Source organism: Sinohyriopsis cumingii, chromosome 14 (assembly GCF_028554795.1).
Source record: "Sinohyriopsis cumingii isolate HCF-2022 chromosome 14, ASM2855479v2, whole genome shotgun sequence".
Lineage (NCBI taxonomy): Eukaryota > Metazoa > Mollusca > Bivalvia > Unionida > Unionidae > Sinohyriopsis > Sinohyriopsis cumingii.
The window spans coordinates 10,504,053-10,516,967 of record NC_142974.1 but is presented as its reverse complement, the minus strand read 5'-3'; the positions used below and the strand labels follow the sequence as shown (position 1 = coordinate 10,516,967).

Sequence of the window (12,915 nt, the reverse complement as noted above, 5' to 3'; positions counted from 1 at the left end):
GGACAAAAACATCGTCATGGAACCGGTCACTGAAGCATCCTTAAATCAGCAGAATACAATTATGAATTGGCCATCCGTTTTCTATAAAGAAGTTGTAAGTCTGTTCAGACACATGATTTTTCGGCTTGACACATCTTTTCAATTCAAAAAAGCGGCATCAGCCAGTACAACCTCTACATCCGCAGTAAATACAGGCTCCTGTGTTATCCTCTGCTAGGTTGGCTTTAGGGTTTCGACATGTGCAATGGGCCTCAATACAAGGAAGACAGCAGAGGTCTTCATGACCCTGCTTCTTCCATTTCGCGAAGGGAATTTTATCTGCTTTATTCTTCTCTAAAGCGTACTCGCACAACTCTCTACTAATGGTGTCGCTGGTACAGGGCAAGTCGCACATGTATCTGGATTTATGTTGATCAATATGAAAAACTGGCCAAAGCGCTTCCACTTTTCTTTCACCACCTTGAGACTCTTGTTCGGCCGCTTTCATCTTGTCGTCCTGCTCTAGGCCTGGCTTTATCAACTCATGTCTCTCTGCAGAACATTTCCTTATTGTCTTTAAATTAAGCATCGTTGTATGGTTTGCACTTAAACTTGGAGCGAATATTTGCACTCTAGAACAGTCACCCGTCTCAGAAATGTTTGCAACAGTGTTAATCAGTGTGCATCAGTAAGAAGGAGTATCACTGCATCTAAAAATATGTGTCTTTTATAGTGTCACCTTACCATTGTCGGTGTTTAGTTCTATTTTGTAAATAAAACCATTTATACATCAAACTGACCAATAATAAACCTGTTCAAGGATTAGTTGATACGCCATACTGCACATATGTTGTACTAATGACACCCTATTGTTAAGCATCCGGCATGAGTAGATGCCATACGAGAAAGTGAGGTGAGTATGTGCCTAAAAGGTAATTGTGAAGCTAGTGCCAACGAAACAAATATATATAACGTATACTAACTGTAAACCTGCATTATTGTTATTAAAGCACATTTAGTAGCAGAAATAGAAATCTACACCCGACAATTGATAGCACGTAAAAGAAAGATATTTCCGACATGTCAAAAAAGTATGTATGTATGCATATATGTTGTTGGTGTTGTTGTGTTTAACGCGATTTTTCAGCACATGATCGGCTATACATGGCAGTCAGTATTAACGGTGGAGGAAGAACCCGGGAAAACCCCGGAAAGAACCACCGACCCACGAAAAGCTACCGGCAAGCTTTTTCACATACTGACATTGGCTGAATCCGAGACTCGAACCCATGCAGGCAGAGGTGAGCTGCCAGTGGTCCGTAATGAAGAGCGCTTTAAACCACTCGGCCACTCGGGGCCCCTTTATGTATGTATGTATGTAGGTATGTAGGTATGTATGTGTGTGTTTGTGTGTGTAAATATGTATGTATGTATGTATGTATGTATGTATGTATGTATGTATGTATGTATGAATGTATGTATGAATGTAAGTATGAATGTATTAATATATTTATGTATGTATAAGACCACATGACATTTCAACACAGCAATTTTTCAAAGTCAATGGAAACAAGTAGATTTTCCGATTCAAATAACACATATTTCGAAGGAAATATCTGGATGCATTCACTGATACACGCGGCTGATGTATCCCTTGATCAAAGAATGATTAAAGGTTGTAAAAATGTTAAATATTAAAAGAAATGCAAGACCGCTCAATCCCAGCCAATGATTTAAGAACACAAGCGTGTTTTCCTGCATAAAAATAACGTGGCGAGACATTCGCTTACTCCCAAAATGACCCCGTTCGGAACATGGGCATATGCCCGTTTCGGGAACTGTCCCGCCTTTGGCACACTTTATATCCCTCATTCAGCGCAATCATCAATAAAATGTACCAGACATGGCGCAGTAAAATAATTTGTCATGATATATTATCTAGAAACCACCGATAACAGAGTTCATGCAGATAATATATAAATATTGCATGGAGAGGGAGACTGATGTGATGTCTTGTGATTTGGATTTGTAACGTACCACTAACAATTTTACAGTCATATAGCTACAATGCCTGCAATGTGGCAGTTTGCAGTGATGCCTAGCACTAGGGCATCATGCCGCAGACATACAGCATGATGTCCCACCCAGTCACATTATCCTGACACCAAGCCGACGAGTCTTAAAACTAACCTCTTGATGCAGAGCGCCAAGCGAGGCAGCTATTAGTACCATTTTTGAAAGTCTTTGGTTTGATTCGGTCGTGGATTCAACCCACGACCTCCCGCATCCGAGATGGAAAGTCTAACCACTAGGCCACCGGAGTGGTGAGGGAGATTGAAATAAGGTTGCGGTTGCCCGACTGTTTTGCACAAGTTTTACACATCTAAATGATATTGTCATGTTAACTGCATTGGACAGTAAGAACCCAAAGCCCAACCCCAAGAGACGGATACATAAATAAAGTGTATTTTTTTAAAAAAAGCCTAAAACGGTCACCTGACGAAATTGTATACCTGCATTTGTGTATATGCGTCTATGTGAATGTTTGAAAAATTGGAAGATTTATATTCGACTTCCGTCTTGCACGTTTCATTACTCACGTGACGATATCAGCAAGGGCTATAAACGAGTCTACAACTTAATCTTCATCAGGTACTTCCCACGTTTCAGTCTTGAGTTGATTTTGTTCCCAGGCATGCAGGTCATTTGCATATGATGAACATTTATATTGCCGTAATCAAGGATGAATCAATAACATACATTTGGACTCGGAATAGCTTTCCATTTGGGGCTGCAGGTGGCCTAATATTCCAAGGCGACCGCCCTTACCGATCACAGATATCACACCTCTGTCCTCATAGGGTTGAAACTCGTGCTCGAGGCATGTATTTGTAAGATTAAACATAGGTGGCAGAGAAGAGTTTGGTAATACGGCCCCTGGCAAATTTATCTTTTAGCGCTATGATGTCTCGTTTTGAAATATTATTGCTTTGTAATAAAGATATGGATATATTTGTGAATTAGGTCTTTCAGGCATGTGTTGAGTATGAATTTGATGTGAGGTATGTATACTTTTCATTGTCACTTCACAGTATGTAGCCAGTGAAATGCCAATAATATGCAAGGTAGCAGAAGTAGCCCAATCAAAGCAGCAGACACGTGTGTTCAAGACAAATACAATATCTACAATCGTCGTTGATGAAAATTATTTTGAATTGCATCAGGAATTGAAGTAAACAATGCATTTCAAAACTTTTCGCTCAGGGAAAAGACTTGTGGTCACACTATGAGCACCGGTGCTTTCTAAATTGTCTTTGGACGCAAAAAATGCATGTATACTACGGGAAAGCAGGCATACGACACACTCATCTTACTGGAAAACTGATTTGTGCAAATAACAACGGCATAGAAATTTTATATGTATGTAAGTATGTATGTATTGTATTGTATTGTATTGTATGTATGTATGTATGTATGTATGTATGTATGTATGTATGTATGTATTTGCATGCATGCACGGATGTATGGATCAATGAGCCGATTCATGTATGTACGTATAGGTACGCACCTTCCTCGTTCGCTCAAGTTTTGCTTCATGTATGCCCACGTGCAAATATATGTATATCCATGTATCCTTGTACATTTTATGCATGCCATCACGTGAACACGTTCTTTAATTGATGTGCATGCATGTATGTATTTATGTATGTATGTATGTATGGATGGATGGATGGAAGGATGTAGTTAGGTAAGTAGGTATACATGTAGATAGGAAAATAGATACGTAGATTCGTGCGTACGTATGTAGGCATGCACTAATTTATGAGCATGATCAAAATTAGCTCATTCCGAAAATATATCAAGTTATGCGGTTGATAAAGAAACTCAACGATTAAATGTTTTTATTTGTTTTTATTGCAAAAATTATGAACGAATTTGTACACACGGATTTTGCAGATAAGTCTTAAAAATGGGCCCATTTGTATCAATGATATATTCGATTTCAGTCTGTTTGCATATTTTGACAAATGTGTATGGCATTAACTGCTATCAAAATTTTGAAAAGAAAATAATGTTCATATATAACGCTGCATAAAATAATGATGTATAGAAAGGCATTGCGGAAGATTTCTCAGTCAATTAAATATATTCATCTCATTGATTTTTTTATGACACCATACGCGATACAATAAAGGATGTACCCCGAGACTAAAATTTATTAACAGTTGTATACAGTATAAGATAATATTACTTTCAGATGATTAAGAGAGATCAAGTTTCCCATCATATCATTCAGATCTATCACGATTACCAAATGAGATCAATTGAACAAGATTATGATATTGGCACTAATTATTGTCCAGCACAATGTATCCAACATGACCACCGCGTCTGTGGACAAAAACATCGTCATGGAACCGGTCACTGAAGCATCCTTAAATCAGCAGAATACAATTATGAATTGGCCATCCGTTTTCTATAAAGAAGTTGTAAGTCTGTTCAGACACATGATTTTTCGGCTTGACACATCTTTTCAATTCAAAAAAGCGGCATCAGCCAGTACAACCTCTACATCCGCAGTAAATACAGGCTCCTGTGTTATCCTCTGCTAGGTTGGCTTTAGGGTTACGACATGTGCAATGGGCCTCAATACAAGGAAGACAGCAGAGGTCTTCATGACCCTGCTTCTTCCATTTCGCGAAGGGAATTTTATCTGCTTTATTCTTCTCTAAAGCGTACTCGCACAACTCTCTACTAATGGTGTCGCTGGTACAGGGCAAGTCGCACATGTATCTGGATTTATGTTGATCAATATGAAAAACTGGCCAAAGCGCTTCCACTTTTCTTTCACCACCTTGAGACTCTTGTTCGGCCGCTTTCATCTTGTTGTCCTGCTCTAGGCCTGGCTTTATCAACTCATGTCTCTCTGCAGAACATTTCCTTATTGTCTTTAAATTAAGCATCGTTGTATGGTTTGCACTTAAACTTGGAGCGAATATTTGCACTCTAGAACAGTCACCCGTCTCAGAAATGTTTGCAACAGTGTTAATCAGTGTGCATCAGTAAGAAGGAGTATCACTGCATCTAAAAATATGTGTCTTTTATAGTGTCACCTTACCATTGTCGGTGTTTAGTTCTATTTTGTAAATAAAACCATTTATACATCAAACTGACCAATAATAAACCTGTTCAAGGATTAGTTGATACGCCATACTGCACATATGTTGTACTAATGACACCCTATTGTTAAGCATCCGGCATGAGTAGATGCCATACGAGAAAGTGAGGTGAGTATGTGCCTAAAAGGTAATTGTGAAGCTAGTGCCAATGAAACAAATATATATAACGTATACTAACTGTAAACCTGCATTATTGTTATTAAAGCACATTTAGTAGCAGAAATAGAAATCTACACCCGACAATTGATAGCACGTAAAAGAAAGATATTTCCGACATGTCAATAAAGTATGTATGTATGCATATATGTTGTTGGTGTTGTTGTGTTTAACGCGATTTTTCAGCACATGATCGGCTATACATGGCAGTCAGTATTAACGGTGGAGGAAGAACCCGGGAAAAGCCCGGAAAGAACCACCGACCCACGAAAAGCTACCGGCAAGCTTTTTCACATACTGACATTGGCTGAATCCGAGACTCGAACCCATGCAGGCAGAGGTGAGCTGCCAGTGGTCCGTAATGAAGAGCGCTTTAAACCACTCGGCCACTCGGGGCCCCTTTATGTATGTATGTATGTAGGTATGTAGGTATGTAGGTATGTATGTGTGTGTTTGTGTGTGTAAATATGTATGTATGTATGTATGTATGTATGTATGTATGTATGTATGTATGTATGAATGTATGTATGAATGTAAGTATGAATGTATTAATATATTTATGTATGTATAAGACCACATGACATTTCAACACAGCAATTTTTCAAAGTCAATGGAAACAAGTAGATTTTCCGATTGAAATAACACATATTTCGAAGGAAATATCTGGATGCATTCACTGATACACGCGGCTGATGTATCCCTTGATCAAAGAATGATTAAAGGTTGTAAAAATGTTAAATATTAAAAGAAATGCAAGACCGCTCAATCCCAGCCAATGATTTAAGAACACAAGCGTGTTTTCCTGCATAAAAATAACGTGGCGAGACATTCGCTTACTCCCAAAATGACCCCGTTCGGAACATGGGCATATGCCCGTTTCGGGAACTGTCCCGCCTTTGGCACACTTTATATCCCTCATTCAGCGCAATCATCAATAAAATGTACCAGACATGGCGCAGTAAAATAATTTGTCATGATATATTATCTAGAAACCACCGATAACAGAGTTCATGCAGATAATATATAAATATTGCATGGAGAGGGAGACTGATGTGATGTCTTGTGATTTGGATTTGTAACGTACCACTAACAATTTTACAGTCATATAGCTACAATGCCTGCAATGTGGCAGTTTGCAGTGATGCCTAGCACTAGGGCATCATGCCGCAGACATACAGCATGATGTCCCACCCAGTCACATTATCCTGACACCAAGCCGACGAGTCTTAAAACTAACCTCTTGATGCAGAGCGCCAAGCGAGGCAGCTATTAGTACCATTTTTGAAAGTCTTTGGTTTGATTCGGTCGTGGATTCAACCCACGACCTCCCGCATCCGAGATGGAAAGTCTAACCACTAGGCCACCGGAGTGGTGAGGGAGATTGAAATAAGGTTGCGGTTGCCCGACTGTTTTGCACAAGTTTTACACATCTAAATGATATTGTCATGTTAACTGCATTGGACAGTAAGAACCCAAAGCCCAACCCCAAGAGACGGATACATAAATAAAGTGTATTTTTTTAAAAAAAGCCCAAAACGGTCACCTGACGAAATTGTATACCTGCATTTGTGTATATGCGTCTATGTGAATGTTTGAAAAATTGGAAGATTTATATTCGACTTCCGTCTTGCACGTTTCATTACTCACGTGACGATATCAGCAAGGGCTATAAACGAGTCTACAACTTAATCTTCATCAGGTACTTCCCACGTTTCAGTCTTGAGTTGATTTTGTTCCCAGGCATGCAGGTCATTTGCATATGATGAACATTTATATTGCCGTAATCAAGGATGAATCAATAACATACATTTGGACTCGGAATAGCTTTCCATTTGGGGCTGCAGGTGGCCTAATATTCCAAGGCGACCGCCCTTACCGATCACAGATATCACACCTCTGTCCTCATAGGGTTGAAACTCGTGCTCGAGGCATGTATTTGTAAGATTAAACATAGGTGGCAGAGAAGAGTTTGGTAATACGGCCCCTGGCAAATTTATCTTTTAGCGCTATGATGTCTCGTTTTGAAATATTATTGCTTTGTAATAAAGATATGGGTATATTTGTGAATTAGGTCTTTCAGGCATGTGTTGAGTATGAATTTGATGTGAGGTATGTATACTTTTCATTGTCACTTCACAGTATGTAGCCAGTGAAATGCCAATAATATGCAAGGTAGCAGAAGTAGCCCAATCAAAGCAGCAGACACGTGTGTTCAAGACAAATACAATATCTACAATCGTCGTTGATGAAAATTATTTTGAATTGCATCAGGAATTGAAGTAAACAATGCATTTCAAAACTTTTCGCTCAGGGAAAAGACTTGTGGTCACACTATGAGCACCGGTGCTTTCTAAATTGTCTTTGGACGCAAAAAATGCATGTATATTACGGGAAAGCAGGCATACGACACACTCATCTTACTGGAAAACTGATTTGTGCAAATAACAACGGCATAGAAATTTTATATGTATGTAAGTATGTATGTATTGTATTGTATTGTATGTATGTATGTATGTATGTATGTATGTATGTATGTATGTATGTATGTATGTATGTATGTATGTATTTGCATGCATGCACGGATGTATGGATCAATGAGCCGATTCATGCATGTACGTATAGGTACGCACCTTCCTCGTTCGCTCAAGCTTTGCTTCATGTATGCCCACGTGCAAATATATGTATATCCATGTATCCTTGTACATTTTATGCATGCCATCACGTGAACACGTTCTTTAATTGATGTGCATGCATGTATGTATTTATGTATGTATGTATGGATGGATGGATGGAAGGATGTAGTTAGGTAAGTAGGTATATATGTAGATAGGAAAATAGATACGTAGATTCGTGCGTACGTATGTAGGCATGAACTAATTTATGAGCATGATCAAAATTAGCTCATTCCGAAAATATATCAAGTTATGCGGTTGATAAAGAAACTCAACGATTAAATGTTTTTATTTGTTTTTATTGCAAAAATTATGAACGAATTTGTACACACGGATTTTGCAGATAAGTCTTAAAAATGGGCCCATTTGTATCAATGATATATTCGGTTTCAGTCTGTTTGCATATTTTGACAAATGTGTATGGCATTAACTGCTATCAAAATTTTGAAAAGAAAATAATGTTCATATATAACGCTGCATAAAATAATGATGTATAGAAAGGCATTGCGGAAGATTTCTCAGTCAATTAAATATATTCATCTCATTGATTTTTTTATGACACCATACGCGATACAATAAAGGATGTACCCCGAGACTAAAATTTAATAACAGTTGTATACAGTATAAGATAATATTACTTTCAGATGATTAAGAGAGATCAAGTTTCCTATCATATCATTCAGATCTATCACGATTACCAAATGAGATCAATTGAACAAGATTATGATATTGGCACTAATTATTGTCCAGCACAATGTATCCAACATGACCACCGCGTCTGTGGACAAAAACATCGTCATGGAACCGGTCACTGAAGCATCCTTAAATCAGCAGAATACAATTATGAATTGGCCATCCGTTTTCTATAAAGAAGTTGTAAGTCTGTTCAGACACATGATTTTTCGGCTTGACACATCTTTTCAATTCAAAAAAGCGGCATCAGCCAGTACAACCTCTACATCCGCAGTAAATACAGGCTCCTGTGTTATCCTCTGCTAGGTTGGCTTTAGGGTTACGACATGTGCAATGGGCCTCAATACAAGGAAGACAGCAGAGGTCTTCATGACCCTGCTTCTTCCATTTCGCGAAGGGAATTTTATCTGCTTTATTCTTCTCTAAAGCGTACTCGCACAACTCTCTACTAATGGTGTCGCTGGTACAGGGCAAGTCGCACATGTATCTGGATTTATGTTGATCAATATGAAAAACTGGCCAAAGCGCTTCCACTTTTCTTTCACCACCTTGAGACTCTTGTTCGGCCGCTTTCATCTTGTCGTCCTGCTCTAGGCCTGGCTTTATCAACTCATGTCTCTCTGCAGAACATTTCCTTATTGTCTTTAAATTAAGCATCGTTGTATGGTTTGCACTTAAACTTGGAGCGAATATTTGCACTCTAGAACAGTCACCCGTCTCAGAAATGTTTGCAACAGTGTTAATCAGTGTGCATCAGTAAGAAGGAGTATCACTGCATCTAAAAATATGTGTCTTTTATAGTGTCACCTTACCATTGTCGGTGTTTAGTTCTATTTTGTAAATAAAACCATTTATACATCAAACTGACCAATAATAAACCTGTTCAAGGATTAGTTGATACGCCATACTGCACATATGTTGTACTAATGACACCCTATTGTTAAGCATCCGGCATGAGTAGATGCCATACGAGAAAGTGAGGTGAGTATGTGCCTAAAAGGTAATTGTGAAGCTAGTGCCAACGAAACAAATATATATAACGTATACTAACTGTAAACCTGCATTATTGTTATTAAAGCACATTTAGTAGCAGAAATAGAAATCTACACCCGACAATTGATAGCACGTAAAAGAAAGATATTTCCGACATGTCAATAAAGTATGTATGTATGCATATATGTTGTTGGTGTTGTTGTGTTTAACGCGATTTTTCAGCACATGATCGGCTATACATGGCAGTCAGTATTAACGGTGGAGGAAGAACCCGGGAAAACCCCGGAAAGAACCACCGACCCACGAAAAGCTACCGGCAAGCTTTTTCACATACTGACATTGGCTGAATCCGAGACTCGAACCCATGCAGGCAGAGGTGAGCTGCCAGTGGTCCGTAATGAAGAGCGCTTTAAACCACTCGGCCACTCGGGGCCCCTTTATGTATGTATGTATGTAGGTATGTAGGTATGTAGGTATGTATGTGTGTGTTTGTGTGTGTAAATATGTATGTATGTATGTATGTATGTATGTATGTATGTATGTATGTATGTATGAATGTATGTATGAATGTAAGTATGAATGTATTAATATATTTATGTATGTATAAGACCACATGACATTTCAACACAGCAATTTTTCAAAGTCAATGGAAACAAGTAGATTTTCCGATTCAAATAACACATATTTCGAAGGAAATATCTGGATGCATTCACTGATACACGCGGCTGATGTATCCCTTGATCAAAGAATGATTAAAGGTTGTAAAAATGTTAAATATTAAAAGAAATGCAAGACCGCTCAATCCCAGCCAATGATTTAAGAACACAAGCGTGTTTTCCTGCATAAAAATAACGTGGCGAGACATTCGCTTACTCCCAAAATGACCCCGTTCGGAACATGGGCATATGCCCGTTTCGGGAACTGTCCCGCCTTTGGCACACTTTATATCCCTCATTCAGCGCAATCATCAATAAAATGTACCAGACATGGCGCAGTAAAATAATTTGTCATGATATATTATCTAGAAACCACCGATAACAGAGTTCATGCAGATAATATATAAATATTGCATGGAGAGGGAGACTGATGTGATGTCTTGTGATTTGGATTTGTAACGTACCACTAACAATTTTACAGTCATATAGCTACAATGCCTGCAATGTGGCAGTTTGCAGTGATGCCTAGCACTAGGGCATCATGCCGCAGACATACAGCATGATGTCCCACCCAGTCACATTATCCTGACACCAAGCCGACGAGTCTTAAAACTAACCTCTTGATGCAGAGCGCCAAGCGAGGCAGCTATTAGTACCATTTTTGAAAGTCTTTGGTTTGATTCGGTCGTGGATTCAACCCACGACCTCCCGCATCCGAGATGGAAAGTCTAACCACTAGGCCACCGGAGTGGTGAGGGAGATTGAAATAAGGTTGCGGTTGCCCGACTGTTTTGCACAAGTTTTACACATCTAAATGATATTGTCATGTTAACTGCATTGGACAGTAAGAACCCAAAGCCCAACCCCAAGAGACGGATACATAAATAAAGTGTATTTTTTTAAAAAAAGCCTAAAACGGTCACCTGACGAAATTGTATACCTGCATTTGTGTATATGCGTCTATGTGAATGTTTGAAAAATTGGAAGATTTATATTCGACTTCCGTCTTGCACGTTTCATTACTCACGTGACGATATCAGCAAGGGCTATAAACGAGTCTACAACTTAATCTTCATCAGGTACTTCCCACGTTTCAGTCTTGAGTTGATTTTGTTCCCAGGCATGCAGGTCATTTGCATATGATGAACATTTATATTGCCGTAATCAAGGATGAATCAATAACATACATTTGGACTCGGAATAGCTTTCCATTTGGGGCTGCAGGTGGCCTAATATTCCAAGGCGACCGCCCTTACCGATCACAGATATCACACCTCTGTCCTCATAGGGTTGAAACTCGTGCTCGAGGCATGTATTTGTAAGATTAAACATAGGTGGCAGAGAAGAGTTTGGTAATACGGCCCCTGGCAAATTTATCTTTTAGCGCTATGATGTCTCGTTTTGAAATATTATTGCTTTGTAATAAAGATATGGGTATATTTGTGAATTAGGTCTTTCAGGCATGTGTTGAGTATGAATTTGATGTGAGGTATGTATACTTTTCATTGTCACTTCACAGTATGTAGCCAGTGAAATGCCAATAATATGCAAGGTAGCAGAAGTAGCCCAATCAAAGCAGCAGACACGTGTGTTCAAGACAAATACAATATCTACAATCGTCGTTGATGAAAATTATTTTGAATTGCATCAGGAATTGAAGTAAACAATGCATTTCAAAACTTTTCGCTCAGGGAAAAGACTTGTGGTCACACTATGAGCACCGGTGCTTTCTAAATTGTCTTTGGACGCAAAAAATGCATGTATATTACGGGAAAGCAGGCATACGACACACTCATCTTACTGGAAAACTGATTTGTGCAAATAACAACGGCATAGAAATTTTATATGTATGTAAGTATGTATGTATTGTATTGTATTGTATGTATGTATGTATGTATGTATGTATGTATGTATGTATGTATGTATGTATGTATGTATTTGCATGCATGCACGGATGTATGGATCAATGAGCCGATTCATGCATGTACGTATAGGTACGCACCTTCCTCGTTCGCTCAAGCTTTGCTTCATGTATGCCCACGTGCAAATATATGTATATCCATGTATCCTTGTACATTTTATGCATGCCATCACGTGAACACGTTCTTTAATTGATGTGCATGCATGTATGTATTTATGTATGTATGTATGGATGGATGGATGGAAGGATGTAGTTAGGTAAGTAGGTATATATGTAGATAGGAAAATAGATACGTAGATTCGTGCGTACGTATGTAGGCATGAACTAATTTATGAGCATGATCAAAATTAGCTCATTCCGAAAATATATCAAGTTATGCGGTTGATAAAGAAACTCAACGATTAAATGTTTTTATTTGTTTTTATTGCAAAAATTATGAACGAATTTGTACACACGGATTTTGCAGATAAGTCTTAAAAATGGGCCCATTTGTATCAATGATATATTCGGTTTCAGTCTGTTTGCATATTTTGACAAATGTGTATGGCATTAACTGCTATCAAAATTTTGAAAAGAAAATAATGTTCATATATAACGCTGCATAAAATAATGATGTATAGAAAGGCATTGCGGAAGATTTCTCAGTCAATTAAATATATTCATCT

At 38.4% G+C, this 12,915-nt stretch overlaps 3 pseudogenes; all 3 read right to left on the bottom strand.

Moving 5' to 3' along the window:
* Positions 1-157: 157 nt before the first annotated feature.
* Positions 158-568, bottom strand: LOC149783230 (protein BUD31 homolog pseudogene; annotated as a pseudogene).
* Positions 569-4,532: 3,964 nt separating this feature from the next.
* Positions 4,533-4,943, bottom strand: LOC149783229 (protein BUD31 homolog pseudogene; annotated as a pseudogene).
* A 3,983-nt stretch (positions 4,944-8,926) lies between these two features.
* LOC149783228 (protein BUD31 homolog pseudogene) lies at positions 8,927-9,337 on the bottom strand (annotated as a pseudogene).
* Positions 9,338-12,915: the final 3,578 nt, after the last annotated feature.